Source organism: Rhea pennata, chromosome 6 (assembly GCF_028389875.1).
Source record: "Rhea pennata isolate bPtePen1 chromosome 6, bPtePen1.pri, whole genome shotgun sequence".
Lineage (NCBI taxonomy): Eukaryota > Metazoa > Chordata > Aves > Rheiformes > Rheidae > Rhea > Rhea pennata.
The window spans coordinates 3,391,403-3,409,221 of record NC_084668.1 but is presented as its reverse complement, the minus strand read 5'-3'; positions in this window follow the sequence as shown (position 1 = coordinate 3,409,221).

The following is a 17,819-nucleotide window of genomic DNA, read 5'->3' as shown; positions in this document are numbered from 1 at the left end:
GTAGTCCGTAGGCAAGATCACGGGAGGGAAGCGGAGGAAGGTCGCACCGGGAGGCTGCACTCTCCACTCCCGCGGGGTTCGGTGGGAGGCGAGAACATCGGCATCAGCCTGACAGCCTTCAAAAGGTTAACTCACAGAAAAGTTTGCATGGTATTTCAACTACAGTAAGGATGCATAAAGCCCATTTGCTTCTGTCAAATAACCCCTCGCTGATAATTATTCTGCTTGATGGGAGTTTCTGCATATGTCCCCTTGGGAAAAATTGCCCTCACCCAGGACACCTCTATACTGTGTACATGAGCCCTCTCAGCAGGCAAATACAAAAAAAAGGCAAAAAAAACCCTGATACTATCTATGCAAGTTCAGTGGATTAAAACTTTTATTTACGAATGCAAAGTCCTATTTTATCTGTTATTGATGCCAGCAAGTCACTATCTGTGCATCTATTCTATAAAAGCATCAGAACTGTAATTGCAAAATAATCTTTTAAAAGGCAGGATTACTAGAACTGCTGAGTTCTCTCTCACTTCAGTTCCTTAGAGGATACTTGCTGGAACAATTTGCATGGCAGTCAAAGCATGCAAAAATTTATAGATACCAACACAGATGCCAACATGTCGGGAGAAATGTAGTTATAACATTTGAAAGCTAGGAAGAAATTAATGTTGATCCTGATTGGAACAGTCACTGTATTTGCAGTGTCTAGTAATCAAAAAACACCTAACAACATAAATTTGGTTTGTAGAAGATACACTATGTCTTAAACTCCATTTCTTGGCCACAGCATGCCAGTGTTACAGGAAGTGCAGAGCAGCTTATTTAAAACAGTTCCAGGATTTAAGGCTGAGCTGACATAACTCATTTTCCATCCAAACACGGCAGGATCTGATGCGGGCATTAGCTCCAAATAAGACATCCCAATGTTAAGCCTCCGCTGAGACAATAGAACAGACAACACTGTTGCTCGTACTGCAATGATTACACAAATAACCAGATGCTGGAAAGAAGACAGATCCTCTCCCTAAGACTACATGGTATGCAGTGCAGCTGCCCTAATTTGTCCTTTGCTGGCCGCCCAGCCCGGCCTGCCGCGGAGCCGAGCTGTGCCTTGCTGGCACCTCTCGCCCAGCCCAGCCTCCCTCTGGGCCCGCCGACATCTCTGCTCCGCCGCCACGCTGCAGCAGCGATGCCTCCTGCCCGGCCTCCGGTGCCTCGAATGCGCCGCAAAAGTCTCCACAGCCATCAAATGCACCGCAAAAGCCTCCACCGCCCTCCCTGCCAGGGTTTCTCTTCTGTTCTGCCAGAGGCTCCCAGCTTTCCTTCCTGGGACACAGCTCATTTTTTCTTGATCGCTAGCCAAAAAACTCCGCCGTCCCTCCTCTGTATCCCTTTTTCAACCCACCGACTGAGAATGACTGACAATTAGGCCTTCAGCCCTCACAAAACCCTTTTTGCCACAACTTTCTCTGGCCTTCAGCCTGATTTAGAAATAATTCTGAATCAACCTGTGCTTGGAAAAAGGCCAGAGGCAGTCTCAACTCTTCTCCTCATGTCTCCAACTATGCTGAGATACGAGGACCCGGGAGCACCCCAGCACGGTCGGACACCAGTATCCGCATGGCACTGGGGAGCGGGCTGCACTCCGGCCGTGTCCCCAGCCTGCAGGCAGGCACACTGCAGAGCACACCCACCACAAAACCTCATGTAGTCCACCTGTTCTAAGAGAAAGAAAATTTATAATTCTGACACATAAGAATTGCATGGCATAACATATCCTTCCTAGGAACATGTGTCCTGAGAGCTGTCCCTTGTTAAGAGCCCCTTAAAAGAGGTGCAGCACAACCCACATCATGCAGAAACACACGCTCATGTCCCAAAATGAGTGTAGCCATATCTGCTCAGCACTTTCTTTGGTTTAACTAAAGTTTTGTTTCAGTATTTATGTCCACATGAGCTACGGGAACTATTTGACTTAATTATTTGTTAAAACATACATAGAGTCACATAGTTGCACATCTGGGACAAAAATTACAAATCCTGACTCCAAATTTTCTATGCAGATACCAAAAATGTTCCTCATTGTCAGTCCTCTGACATTTTTTCTCCCAGTTGAGCACTGGGAGCTCAGCTGCTGGTTTGGCAGCCCAGAAGACCGTTCACACTGATGGCAATGCTATTCGACAAGCAAAAAAACATGTGCTGCGTAAAGCTGGCCAGACCAGGCTTCCCACACACATCAAAAACACAGTGGAACAATAGTTTGATTTTTTCATTAATTCAGTCCTTATTGTCTGCAGTAAGTGAAGGAAGTAGAAGACAGCTGAGCCTGAAGAGGAGCATAAGTACCCAGGAAAAGTCCTCGGGAGGACTGCTTAGACAATATGCCTCAAGGACCTTGTTTTGCTGAGCAAGTAACAACAGAGAAATCTTAGTTTTGCTTCCAATTATTTATCATTCCAGCCAATAACATTCTCCTCAGTTAAACAGAATGAAGAGACTCCAAAGACAAAAAATTTAGGAAGTCAGTTCTTTTATCCATTTCACCCCTACACCCCTATTTCATCCTTCTACAGTCTTAAACATCAGTGCTCGTCATCTGATTTTCCTATACAGCTCCCTCTCAGCAACGGAAATCTGAAAGCCTCCTGGACATAATATCCACAGACTCCTCTGAAACTAAGCTCTGCAGCTAGTGGGAGGGCAGCCAGCCACCAGCCTCCTGGCTCCCAAAATAAAGTGCACCCCATGAGGAGATGTTCCTATGGGCCAGGGACGCACCCGTGGCTCCAGCTCTCCTGTGCAAACGCCACTCAGCTGTTAAAGGCTTACACTAAAGGTGATTCTGTTTTACTGGATTAAAGCGAAAAATCAAAAAAAAAAAAAAAATCAAAACCTCACTGCCTGGAAAAATGGTTTCATGCATTTTGGAAACTTGGTAAAATTAGTTCTAAACAACTTTTTAAACCATTCCAATGAACAGATTCAGATAACATTTCATTTTGCATAGCAGGTTGAGATATAATGTCTATTTTCTCTCTCCCATGTCTCTGAGAACTGTTAAAAAAGTTAAAAGACAGCTGAGAGAAAGCTTAAATTAGATTTGCAACCTCAGATGCCCTTGGAGCTCACACCTTCAAAACCTTGTAGAGGCAAATGGTCTCTACATGCCCAGGTAGGCAGTGCCAAGGTGCCACATGGGCTGGGGGTATTGGAGGCTGTGGGGCTGGCAGTGGGGATGTCCCACCACCCTGTGAGGGAGTGGGGCAGCTGGGGCAGACCAAGCACCAGCCACTATTGTGGGGCAAGGCCAAGGCCAGGCCAGGCAGGTGGCCTGTGGGTGGGGATGGAGATGGGGATGAAGATGGGGATGGAGATGGAGATGGAATTGGGGATGTAGATAGGGATAAAGATGAGGATGGGGATGGAGATGGGAATAGGGATGCAGATGGGGATGGGAATGGGGATGGGTGGGGGCATGCCAGTGGCCGAGCTGGAGAGCAGTACAGCTGAGGCGTCACTGAAGTGGCACAAAGCCCCAGGCCACAAGCAGGGTCGGAGGAGGCCCCAGGCAAGTTTTGGTGTTTGGAGTCTCTTTAAAGTTTGACTTTAAAGCATCAGGCCTTGTACTGGGATACTTGCCAATGGGCATGAGAAAAGAGATCAGAGGACAATTTCATACTCCATGGTCTCTCCAATAATATTACCTAACAAAAATATTTACAAAAAACAAAACATAATTTCTCTGGGTGTTGCAAGACAGAATGTACAAGTGGCATGTGTGGTTTTAGTGAATTGTAACTGAAAGCTATACTCCCAAGAAGTTCATTTAGCAATTCAGTTTGTCTAAAAACCATGAAAATCTACAGACTCTTTGTTTAATCAAATAAACAATGAGAAAAGTGCATATAAAATAGAACCACAGATTTCTGATAAATGGATTCCATAAACCATTCATAATGATGATGATTATACATTTTCATCAATACATAAATTGCTGAATTTAAATTTACAAAGCGTGTGAAATAACGGACTCTCTGGTCTTACTTTGGAGATCTGTCAAAACAGAAATGAACTTCGGTATGCAATATCAAGAGTTTACTATATTGATTTTGGAACCCAGTCTATATATACTTTTCTACAAACGTCACACATTTCACAAAGTAACTGCTTTATGCTATTTACACTGTATTAGAGATGGACAAATTGGTTTGGACAAAATGTGCCAAAGCTAAAACAAATTTAAGGACTGAAAAAAGTTCAGTTAATTTTTACCTCATGCATTTCTTGCCTGTCTCTGGCTCCAGGTACTAACCCAGAACATTCAAATACTGCAAAAGTGTATCTGCCTCCCATTCAATGGTTAGAAGCAAGAAGAAACAAGCAAATCACAGAAGCAGCAAGTAAGCCCCCAGTAAGCCACTACTGCCTCGCCTGAGGGAGTATTCGGGTCTAGAACCATGTTCAGGTGGAAGTACTACAAACATTGCGGGAAAATACATTTTATGCTGTGGCTGTCCTGTGAAGTTTAGAGACTTTCAACAGGAAACCAAATTCTTGGGTTCTTGTCCATATTACAGAATTCAGCTGAAATGATCTGTTGGATGAAGTACATCTTTATGATCACACAATATATTCCTTCAAAAAGAGCATCATCTTAGTGATAACTAAGCCCCTGAATATTTTCTAGATGCCAAAGATTCAAAGGGATAGATTCAAACCCTAAAAAGGAATCACAAATTCTCCTCTTAGTTCAGTTTTCCCAATGGTATCTCTTGATAAAACTCTTTTAAGCTTAGTTTTGTTCAGAAATGTGTTGCTGCTTAAAGGATGAAGGCATGTCAGACTAGTACATCCTCCCACTTGATTGTCAACTTTTTACTGCCTTGACTGCTCTGAACTTTGACCACCATTTAACATATTCAGAGCTGTCCACATCCCTGCCCAAAGCACCAGGGCAATCCCAACCAGGACAACCCCTCCAGACTCTGGAGTCCAGGTGATATGATGATTTATTCTAAGGTGACTCATAAGACTCTCCTGACTACAGAGACATTGTAGGGGAACAGAGTCTCAGGAAAACATATTTTCCACTAGTCAAGCAAAATAATTTTAGAATTTGTTTTCCAACTGTGCCCTATACAGTACTGACTATGGTCTGTGGACTATTTCAATCACCCAGCAAAGTTTCCTTTCTAGCTGACACCTTGACATCTCTGTTCCGCTCTAAATTAAGTTTCCATTTCAATAGTTTAAAACCACGTTACCACACTATACTGCAAATGCTAAACTTCATGAATCACTTATTCACCTTTATTCTTAACTTTAGCTCTCTTGGCTTGTCTGTCTGCTTGGTTGTGTTTGGCTGCTATGCTCCAGCCTTGTGTGATTAGCACTGTGCAAACTTCTTTTGAAATATTACCTTCACCAAGGTCAGCCACATTCAAGATTACTCAGGAAATAGTCCTATGGTCCTGATCCCACGTGTTTCCCACCTCACTCTGAATTGCTCTCCTTCACTGACACCCTCTGCTTCATCTCCATAAGCCAGTTTATAATCCATTTCAATAGCTTTTCTCCTAAGCTACTTTTTACCTTAAAAAACCACATCAATCTATTGTGTCACAGGGTGTCAAATGCTCCTTTGAAATAAAGACTGAAATAAGGCAGGGCTTTCACTCTTAACAAGTTAGTTGCTGGTATTTTCAAAGACATATTTTGGGGATTAATTATTTATGCATGTTTATTCTTTCTCCCCTTCACTCCAGTGAAGCCACACATAAACACCTAATTTATATCTTTTTCTCTCTCATCTTTATGGCACCTCCAAGCTAAATTTGCTGGTGGGGTTGCCCTCCTTCTGCTACTTCCCATGGCTCTGTCTTCAGCTCCTTCCTGTACCAACCTCTCTCACTCCCAAAAGATGTTGTTACTGCCCCTATATTTAGCCACTCAGCAACAGTGAGGCCTTTGGGACAAGGCAAGATCAGCAGCACAAGCATCTCTCCTGCTCCTTGAAACCACCATCTCAACAAAGCAAGCATGAGAATACAGTGGAATTAATATTTCCCTTCTTTTCAGTCCCCCTAAAGATTTTTATAAAGCTTTTTCACTGAAAACACTTACCTTCAAGACAAAATCTTCCATTTTATCATTTACACTGAAAGAAACCTTTTTTTCAGGCTTTCATGTTTTCTCTCACCTCCACTTCCCTCTACATCTCCTTTCCCCATTTCTGAACTTCCTCCTCATTTCAGCAGCAAATATGGGAAGGAGAAAAAGAGGTGAAGTGATTAAAAGTAGTGGCAAAACTGAATGTTTTGAATATTTTTCCCCTTGAAACATTCAAAAATAAAAACATTCTCCTCATTCAGCAAAAATAACAGAAGGAAAAGCAATGGAAAATATTCAAAAATTGTCAAAATTTCTTCATTTTTAACCACCTCTAGAAAATAAACTGGAGCTATTCAAACATGAATACATTTCACTGAAGTGACACTTAACTATCCAAAAATATGTCATTTAGTTTTGCATTTCTCTGAGCACTAATTTTATGGGTGGTTGCTGCAGCAGCTGCACGGCTCCATAAAAGTTTGTTGTTTGAGAGGGAAAGGGGTTAATCCTACTGGCGTCATGATCTTTTTTTACTTCAATTTTCAGATTAAAAAAAGTGATTTTGAAATTTTTTTTCATGGGCAAACGATATCATGATACAAAAGCTATTTTCTTTTTCCCTCTGATACTGAAGATGGATTGTATTGACATAAAAGTGGAATCTGTCACCTATGCTGGCTCTGCAATTGCTTGGTAAGTGCTGGACACTGATAATTCATGCTGACTGTGCATTCAGAATTACAGATCCAAATTTAATCAGTCTACTGAAAACAAGGACTGGATCCAAGTTCAGCTGTTGTTCTGCCAGGGGAATGAATCACCTTACCTGTTCCATAGCAGATTTTACATAAGATTAAATCCTCCCCTTGCAGAGTTTTCCGGGGGCACAGGAGAAACAGAGCAGGCAGCATCTCGGAGCAGGCACTGCACAAATCCTGCTGGCACAGCAAAGGACGACTCTGTGGGCTGGGAACACAGCGGGACAGCTTAACTAGTGCTCAGCAGGGGAAAGCATGCATTTTCCCCCAAACACCATGCAATAACATACTGCAGTGGGCCAACAGACCTAAAAAGCTCTTATCTCATAGCCATTGGTGTAGGAGCCAGCTGGCACTGGCAAGCACGGGAGTCACATTCCCTTTTACCTTCCCAGCACGGGACTGGAGTCCAGTCTTTCCTGTTGAAGATTTTCAGCTATGTATTAAAAAAGTAAATAACACTTTATGTTATTCCAGTGTCATTTGGTTTTGTGAGGGTCTCATCACATACTTCAGCCATTTGAAGGCAATAAGAAGGAGGCAAGATTAAAATTATTATTTTAATCCTCTGGGGTTTTACCCTGAGGCTTGATTTATGACATTTATATGGCTAAAATTTAAAAATGAAGAATGCTTTTTCATAGTGTTCTTGAATATACAAGTAGAATGGAGAGGAGCAGCAGCAGTCTTTCACTAGTTTGCAGTCATTTCCAACAGGACAATTCTGCAACACCCCCATTAGCCTGAATTCCACTGCTTATCAAGGTGCATATATAAGAAAAAAAAATCTAACAATTGGGAAGTAAATATTTTCCTTATCTCTTTTTTAACTTGTATTTAACAAATAATAATCTCAGTGCCACAAAACAGTAAGGTAGATTTTAAGGCATACAGGTTAAATTGAACCTGTTTGAACCTGTAACTTTCTTGTGTGCTGAAAAATAACTCCCATTAAATTTGGAAACCATACTCTCCTTTAATAGGATAAGAGTTCAGCCAACTATTTTTATTTTACCCTTTACCCCTTATATATTGTTTTTATATAATTGGATAATATTAAATATAATATATATATATATATACATAAAAAATATATATTTTATCATAAAATATGTCTTGATATATTAGGTCTTTGAATATCCCATTTCAGAGAAGTATGCATACTCTATAGTATATTGGCCAAGCTCAAAAAAAATTAAACAATTTCCTGTCTTCACAGTGCATTACGACGGATGCTAGCCCTCCTCTTTTGTGCTCTATTTTCATAGACTCGGTTGCTTCAGAACCATTAAATTTCCAGCTCTGTATGGTAGCTCTGATGTAAAACATGTTCCATAATATGAAGACGTTTGTAATTTTTTGCCTTACTGTTTAAATGCTTTGCTAAACTGAGCTCTGCATTCAATTTCCAGCAGAAAATGGCGGGAATGTGCATTGTTTCTGAATAAGGGTATATCTTCACACTATATTTAAGCAAGGATGACCACATGAAGATTATTTCCCAGAAATCAATATGCCACTGGGGAGAGCTGATGGTCTCAGATACACAGGAGAATCATCGACTCCAGCTGCATATGACATAGAAAATAGTCTACATGGAGCCTGTCAGTGCTAAAAATAAATGTATAGGCATATGGATTTTTACATGCATTATGCAGTTCACAGTTGCAATACATTGCATAAGACAGAACCAGAAAATTAATGTTCTATTTATTACTCAAATGACTCAAAATCTATTCCATATATAATATTTCTCAATCAGTTGTATTTCCATAAAGTATTGGTAAAGCTTGCCAATATTATTTACATAAGACGAGAGACTGAATTAGAGCAGTAAGTGCAAGCAAATTGCCGGGTTACTCTCCTGCATCCTGCTTGCATCCACGCTGCCACACGCTGCAGGAGACAGTGACCGGGTCCTGGGATCAGGCACAGAATGGAATGGCCCAAGGCCAACTTTAAATTACACACTAATTTTTTTCTTTTCTTTAATTACAAACGTTTCTGTATTGGGAAAGTGGGACGCGACATGTGTAATTAACTCGTTTGGGCAAGTTAGGGGCCTTTGCTGAAAAACTCCACCTCCTTTATCTGATGCGCACACACCCTTGTGTGCCTCCAGCCCTGCATGGGATGCGTGGGATTTCTCTTATGGCAGATTCCCAATTTTACATAATGTAAACAAAACAGCTACATTCAGCAAGTCTTTGGCTCTTCTTTAAAATTGCTTGAAGACCCAGGAGTGCGAGCAAAATCAGGCTGTAGCCTATGAGCCAGGGAGAGAAATTAAATCGCTTTAAAACAGAACATCTCTGAGATGAGAGCAACACCTAAGAAGCAGAGCAAATTCCAAGTAAGATGTTTCGTGCTGTTTAAAAATAACAACAACAAACTCGGCCACCTGAATGCAAAATTCTTCAGCTTCACACACAGGGCAGCTCGTCCAAAGCCACCCTGGCAGCGTGACTGGGAGTAACACTTGTCCCTCGCTCGAGGGACGAGCCGAAGGCTATTCCTGCAATATTGCTGGAGATTTTGGAAGTTTTTAAGACACTTTTAAGCCGTAATTAGGTATTGTGAATATCCAGGGTTGTGTTCCCGCCTGCAAGGACCCTCCACTGCTTCTCTCCATTTGCATAGGGGGCCTCAGAAATCAAGATTTGCAAAGGCAGAAATTTTAATGAAGCCTCAAAATCCTAGTCATGAAGCTAATTCAATAGTTGAGTAGCCTCTCAGCAGCTCCAACAAGAAGTAAAGGTATGACAGCAAAAATAATAATGAAATTCCAGTGAGGACCTACGCTGCTGAAGGGCCGCAAATTAGGGCCTTTGCAGGGAAACTCCCTGTGCACGGAGAGACTCATTTTAATTAGTTAGGTGTTAAAGCACCTGAGTAGGAAATACAGTCACCTGTCTTGACTGCTCGGAAATGCAGAACTGAGGGGTTCTCCCTCCTCCTGCCCTCCCAACCTCGCGAGTTAAAGTCAAGTAAAATGCTTCCTTTCATATTAAACCAGAGAACACCAGATGGCCTGACACCTGGCTGGAATCGCGTTTCGTCACCTATTGAGTGGCAGCAGGTTGATATATTTAAGTGGGAGAGTCCTTGGGGGCTGCAGACAGGACACCCGGGATTTTGTACGGCAGTTGGAGATGGCTGGGTGGGAAGACATGCACTTTCTTGCAAACCAGAGCTGACTTGCTCCAGTAAATCTCTAAAAGCCAACATGTGCGTGCTCACGCGGCTTTAGCTAATCTCTACAGAAACATGAATGGGCACTATGTGAAATCTCTGTATGACAAATGGATTAGGAAATGTCATAGGTGATTACCACTCACCTCCTGCTCCGGACCGATCCCTCTGGTACTGCTTCATGTTTGCGTGGCACTGCTTCGGCTTCCTAACACTTGTCTGCGGCGCTTCAGATATTTCTGACAGCTTTCTCAGTCTCTAGTGCTAGAAGAATTTTACCTAAAGAGTGGATAGAAACTCATTTTTCGTTCCCTTTTTAACTCCCCATAGTCTTGGCAGCAAACTGTGTCATGATGATGTTGGCAACAACATATTTGTGGCAGAAGGAAGAAAAAAGATTCATAAAATATATGAAAGAAAAAGTTGACAATTTAATGAAATACCATATAAGCACTTGGAAAAAGTCATTAAAATGCATTCATTTTATTGCTATTTATACAGATGAGTAGAATCCTTTCTCCTTAACTCTTCAATAAGAAATTGCTCTTCTTTAAAAAAAAAAAAAAAAAAAAAGTAATAATGGCTAGAAATCATTTTCAACATTAATTGCTGGGGTGAATTTTAGGTTTTGGGCATAAGGTGCAGGAGATTTCTCTTGGGGTGCTGCTGCAGAGCAATAAGGATCCTGTCCTTCAGCTAATTAGTGCTAAGGAAGAAAGAAATGAAAGGCACCACTCCTGTTGCACGCTGCCGTTGAGTCCGGCCTCCATAATTACTCCTCTGATTTGAATATGACATAAATCTCAGGAAAAGCTTTTTACTACAAAGCACAATAAAGCCAGTTCACTGGCATCAGGTGCACAGTGTCAGGATAACAGCTTGCCCGCACCTGCATAGTCTCCAAAGGGTAAGAGGAGGAAGGGAACACACTCACAGTTAGCCATGGAGTCAACAGGGTAAAAGAAGAAAGAGATGCAACTGGAGGAGCTTTGCTCCTCTGTCTGTTCCCCCAAACTTGGACAAACTGGGCATTTCCCCAGATAACGATGCCATAAGAAAAAATAAAGTGAAAGTACTGATTGCCCAACTGCCCAATATATTGGACACTCAGGAATTAATCTTTCTCCACAGAAAATTCAAATTAAGAACTATCTGAGATCTGCCTATGTGATAAAGTGATTTTCAGCCCAAATAAAAAGGTAACCCATACACAGCCTGCCTGGTTTTGTGCCTCCTGCTTACCCTATCAAAATACAAAGTTGAATTACTAAGTAAATCTTGGAAAAATTACACTTCTGGTTGGTTTTAGCTAGAGCTGCATGAAAGACAGATGTTGCATTTCCAGAAGGAGTCTAACATTTTGAAATGTGATTTAGTTCAAAACAAAATAAAATCTCCACTTTCATCATCTCTATGATGAAAACACAGCCTTCCTTTGACTTTGGAAGAGTTGAGAAATCCCTTGCTCTGCTTGATATCATAATGCAAAACATCATTTTAAAGGGAAAAGCTGTTTCAGAACAAGAAAAGCAAATATATTATAAAAAAATGTAGAAATACAGTGCTTTAACACAGTTGAAACTTCCCCCTTTCCTCCAAAGCTCACCTTCGGCCTCCATCCTCAGCGAGGCATTCACATCCCCTCCCCTGCTCTACACTAGGCAAATTGGAGAGTTTACCTCTGTGAAGTGCCAACCCCAGAAAAAAAAGAAAGCAACATCCACAAAAAGCTTCACTTGCAGACGGATGAGCTGCAAAGTAACCTGCCCTCCTCAGGATATCTGGATTTTCAATTCTCCGGGACAGAGACTGTCCATAATTGCATGTGTATTCAGGGCACAGGAGAAAAGGTCCTCAACCTCAACGGGGGGCCCATAACACCAAGAATTAAGTACATATTTTATCAGCTCCTGCCACACGGCTCTATATAAGATGATTTGTTCTCACTATTAGGAGATAACCATTCCAAAAGTAAAAGATTTCTAGGATAATATTTCCTTTACAATCAATGCAAGTGAATATACTAGACAGATATATATGCTGTCTACTAGAACACATACACACACACACACACACACATACACACACACACACGTGTATATATATATACACACACACTATGGTATCTAAGCATTTATCAAGCACAAATATACCTATGTGATTTTGTTGATACTATTCCTGATTTCATAGCAGAAATGAAGTTGAAACAGAGCCTAGAGAGCAGAAGACAACTCTGCTCAGCTATCGGGCTAAAGAATGCAGACTGTTCTGGCAGATAAATCAAAAATTTTGCAGCTTGGAAAAATGCCATGGTAACAAAAGAAATTGTCTTTTATTGGCAACTGCTTCTAAAGATTTTAAACATTGAAGTGGATAGCTGTGAATTTAAACATATATTAACAATTAATCCTCTGGGTCACAATTAGTGTGTAATAATGCCCATTTGGGAACATTTATGTTACTGCACTCTGTTATTAATTATCATACAAACCTTTGTCAATAAACAATTGATTCATGCCCCAATTATCATATCAGGTGTATTGTCTAATCAAGAACTGGTGAGTGACTGGAATTTCAATACAGTAATACAGGCATAGGCTGCAATCCAAAACAAATACAAGTGTGAGGTTACCGAACAAAATATATTTAAGCTTTAATATCTGCTGGCACAACTCATTCACCCTGAATCGTCAGCTTCCAGTCCTGTCATTAGATACAAATGACCAATTTCTGCTAATTCCTAAAGCTAATTTCTTTAAACCATTGTTTTGTACACATTATGTATTCAGGCTTTTTACTTGTTTAAATTTGCATAATTACAGCAATTGTCTTTAAGCTTATTCCACTGAAATCACTCTAAATTGAGGCTTAGCCTATTTTTAAAGTTTAGGTGACTTCTGCAGACCTATGCATCTGCAACTGGTATTGCTTAGCTCTTGATATGACTCAGTCCGAGTAGAAGGCGGCAGTTTGGAGCGGCCAGGTTCCTTAGGCTTGTCCCTCAGTCAGAGCAGCTCAGCGCAGAGCCCTCTTTAACCTCTGCCACGGTGAACGGCAGCGCAGATTCACCCAGCTTCCGCGCTACGGCCTTATCTGCCTTTAATGCTCCTGTTACGCCTTGATCGTCCATCAGTCTGACTGCTCCTCCGGCAAGCTTCCTGTCTCTGATATGTTTGAAAAAGTTTTTATTATTAGCTTTTCCACATTCAGTAAGTGCTCAAGGTCTGTTTGGCTTGCCTTTTATGTTTAAATTGAGACTTTTCTCTTTTTCCGTATTTTTGAAAAAATCTAATAGCTCCTTTCTGTGTTGATTTATATTTTACTTTTGGAAGATCTTCTTTAAATTTTCTATCTGTCATGCATATTTGTGTTGAGTAGCAGAATATGTGGTTGTCTTTAAAGCATCTAAGCCGCCTACAAACATATTCCCCCTTTAACTGCTCCTTTAATTTCCTTTTAATTAACTTCCTCATTGATAGGCAGTTTCTCCATAGGTATATTGATTTTTTTGTCCTCCCACAAGGATGCTCAATTTTGTTATGACTATTTCAGAGTGCTTTTTAACAAATACTGACTTAAGTAGATCAAGAACAGTGGTGCTCAGAAATAACGGAAAAACTGCTCCTCCTCTGGCTCATCGTCTGGTTAGCAAAAAGCTTTCCTGGGAGGGAGGACATTGCTATGACACTGAGTGCAAACGGGACAACCCCACTGTCTCGGTGGGACCATGCTTGCCATCTGCACTGCTACTCTAGTCTCTCCCAGCACTTCACACAGACCCCACCGCTCTGTCCCTTGTTCTGGAGCCCCTCATCCTGCACAGCACGGGACTCCAGGTGGATCCCCACCGATACCTCCAGGTGGATAAAAAAGTACCAAGTTCTCCTTTTATAATTCTATTTTTTCATTAACTCCTGCTGCTCTCCTACCACCAGGGCTGTGTATTCAGCCATCCCCAAAGAACATATGTCCTGGTATTATGGTGATGGCTTTCTTTTTGCAAAGTTTTGGAGACACCTGTTACAACATTCCCTGAGTTTTTAGACATCTACTACTTGTATAGAAGCACTGATACAGCTGTTTTTAATTGTCTGTGTCCCCAAGTTTGTTACAAACATTTCAGAAAGTGATTCTTTTTTATTTTTTTTTCTTTGTGATTTCCTACCAGAGCTTCATTTGACTTACTTATTTTTTCCTAAATAAAATTTCCATGGCTTCATCTTTCAAGGATGAACTACGCTGAACTTTGTCTGTATCTCCTGGCTTCCTTTCATTTTACCCTCTTATCTTTCTAATTATTAGTGCCAGTAGAACAGAGCTCATCTCTCTGCTGTAGGTTATCTCTATTTCAAAAGCTTCTCATCCCAATAGCAAACAGACCCTTTTCGTGAGCATGTTTTCAGACCCTGCCTTCTGCCTGCCTGTCTGGCCTTTGAAGCATTTCATCTTACTTTTATCTGTTGCCAATATAGCTTATTTCTTCCATACCTATGTTCTGAAATATGCTGTCATACACATCAGATGAGATAATACTCTACTTATTAAAACTAAAGTTATCAAAAGACAATCAGGAGGATCCAATAGCTCAAGTCAGAGTCCCCAGCACTTTAAGCAAACGAGACATTTGGAAGTTATGCCTTTGAGAAAAAGGAAAAATTATATTTTGGGTTATGATCTGTTCTGTGTAGGATGCACACGCTTTTTAAAAAAGTCATAGAGTTATTGGATATTAACTACGAAAAACCATCTTGTTTTCTAAGAATCCATAATCATGTAAATAGTCACGTTCTTGACAAAAGCTAGTTGCAGTGTCATTTTCCTTTCACATGCTATAACTAATTGCAGTGTTAAACTCTGTTATATCAGTGTCCTGACTTTAGCCTTCCTTGCCAATTTCTTCTTTTTCAAAAGAAATGAAAAACAATTATTGCCAATCTCAGTTACCTGCTTTTCACCAAAACATCTGCCACATAATACCATTCTCTTCAAATAAAATTTTAATATTAGAAACGGGCTTAAACAAAAATGCTAGATCTACACATATCAGTTTATTTCATCGTATTTCAGGAGGAGATGGAAAGATGGGGATTTAACCATATTCTTCATCTTTCATCTAGCTCCCCATCTCTATAGTATGTAAATGAAAATAATGACTTTTCAGAGTACAGATAAAGCTCTTCTAAGAAAACAATGCATTGCTACATGTTCTCTCCATTTACCACTTTATCTTTTCAAAAATGGTTTCAGGGAACTTTATAAAAATTTAAATGCAGCACCTCCGATGATAACCATAACTTCAATTATCTAAGACTTAGAGGCGAAAAAGAAAAGAGTGCATTTTGCATACAAAATAGTTCTCAGTAAGCCTTTCCAAAACAAAACACCAAATGGCTCGGCTCCTTCGGAAGTTACGACGAGCGCGCCTCGCCGGCGCGCCGGGCAGGCGGAACGAGGGCACCAGCCCTCCGGCGCCCTTTGAGAGCCCCGCGGTGCTCTAGGACTCTGTCGCCCTCCTTCCACCCCGCGGGGCCACACAGTATCAGACTTTGAAAGCCAGGGTATTTGTCCATCATCTAGGACTTTTGCTTCTCTCGGGCTGCAGGCAGTGGCAATTTGTGTAGGTGAGGGAGGAAAAAAAACTCTAATGGATTTCTGTAGTGGGTGAATTTTTTTAAATTAGTACCTTTTGAAAGTAAGTGGTTGGGAGAGAAAGACAATGGGCAGAGGACAAGGAAGCGCTCCGAGGTACAAGACAGGCACACGTCCCACAGAGCTCTAAAGTTTGTCACACAGATGTCATTTCCATATTTTTTAAAAAATAAGCCACATATTTTTGTTCTTTTTTATTTTTTCCACCTGTGAGTGAACAAAGGCAAAATTCTCTACCAAACACTCTACATTTGAGGAAACTTTCTGTTTTGGCAGGGGTACGTGATTTAAAAACTGAGATAAAAGGAGAAAGATTGTTTCAGTATCTTATTTGGTTTCTTTCTTAGTTTATTCTGGTATAAGGCTGAGGTCTAGGAATTAGCTTTCCAATTCCACCAAACGCCTCTGTCTCATGACAAGAAAAAGAATTCAGAAAGAGTATGATAATGCAAACGAATTAATTTGCAAAAGGTTTATTGTGATAAAGAGCCTCCATGGCAGTAAAATATACTTGAGGTACTCCAAATGGTAACTACGTAGTTTGTGAAGCCATAAGTATAATTACCATATTAAATCACTTAAAATACAAATTGCTGTAAAATTACAGTAGCCAGTACAAATATAAGACAATTGTGTTCAGGCACAATACTTTTTTACCTTTGAATGGAAGATAACAAATAAATGCAAACAGTCCTGCTCTGAAGCAACTTCTAATTTAAATATGACATGTGGTTGTCCAGTACATGTTGCTTTTAGACTTATGAGTATCATTCACTTTCCTATTGTTTTTGTGGAAGAAGAAGAAGGCAAATAAATTCAGAATTGTATTTGTATTGATTTTGTTAGATCTCTGCTTTGACATTTATTTGTATTAAATGTCTTAGAACAGCTAGAATCATTTCCAGGACAAGCAATTAAATAAAGAATTTAAAAGTATAATATCCTCCCATCCTTGCTTTTGCTTAATATACATGATTACCAGATTTTAAACAGCAAAAATAAGCAAGGATGAGTGGTGTGACTTTTGAGCTCAGTCTTAAAGCTTCTGGTTTCACTGAAAGTGTATATTACAGCATAAATTATGGATTTCTCTAATCAATCTTACTTTTTATCAAGCAATGTCTTCTTGCTTTAGTATTAGGAAAGACAAGAGTTACCATGAAGTACTGAGCCTTGCCCTCACCTTGTGAAGACTTACTTAAGTAAGTTTTCCAGAAGAAGGGGCATCAAGACACCAAAGCCAAAATACCGAATGAGACTTAAGTGTTCTGTGCTTCTTCATTCAAAAGATACATTCAAAAGATACTGTTAGTCAGCAAATCTTCATGAAGCAACTTCAGTTTCATTTCCTCTTGCATGCCTTCCTGTTGCAAGGATTGCTATTCAGTGCTTCGACTTCAAGGATTTCAACAATCTCAGAGTCACGGGAAAAATTCCACTTTTTGCCACAGGAACACACAATCCCACAATTCCCAGTTAAATACCAAATATAGAAATGGTGCAGTGGATCAGAGACTGACATTAAAGTTGCTCTGACATTAAATCTGAATGGAACCAGTACCACTTTGAAGGATAAAAAGTTGTCCAGATCTCAGATGTGTGCTGTTCAAAGTCCTTCCTGTTTTGAATAGTAAATTCTAGAGTTTACATTAAAACTCTATTTTTTAAAAAAATCTAGTAGACATGATACAAAATAGCTGGCTGCTTGCATTTACCAAAGCAACTAGAGTCACACACCAGAACTGCTGACACCATAAGCATTTGATAATAATGACCTTTGACTATGAGAAGAGACCATGGAAGATTTCTCTTTTTCAGGCATTTGTTTGATTTGGTATGAAAAACTCTTGCAAAGATTGTAAGAGCTGCTTTAAATGTACTTTTAGGGTTTGTAACAAAATTTGCAACATATCTAAACAAAATTTTGTCCAGTGATTATTTATGCTTCATTTGGTGTCATATAACGGCACATTCCTCTGTGTCTCCTTAAAAAAATGCAAAAACAGTTAAATATTTTTTCAAGTTGTTGCCCAAAATTTCCCCTAAAGTGGTCCAATTTAGCAGTACGTATTATTTTTAAGTGAAACACATACACATCATTATATTTAG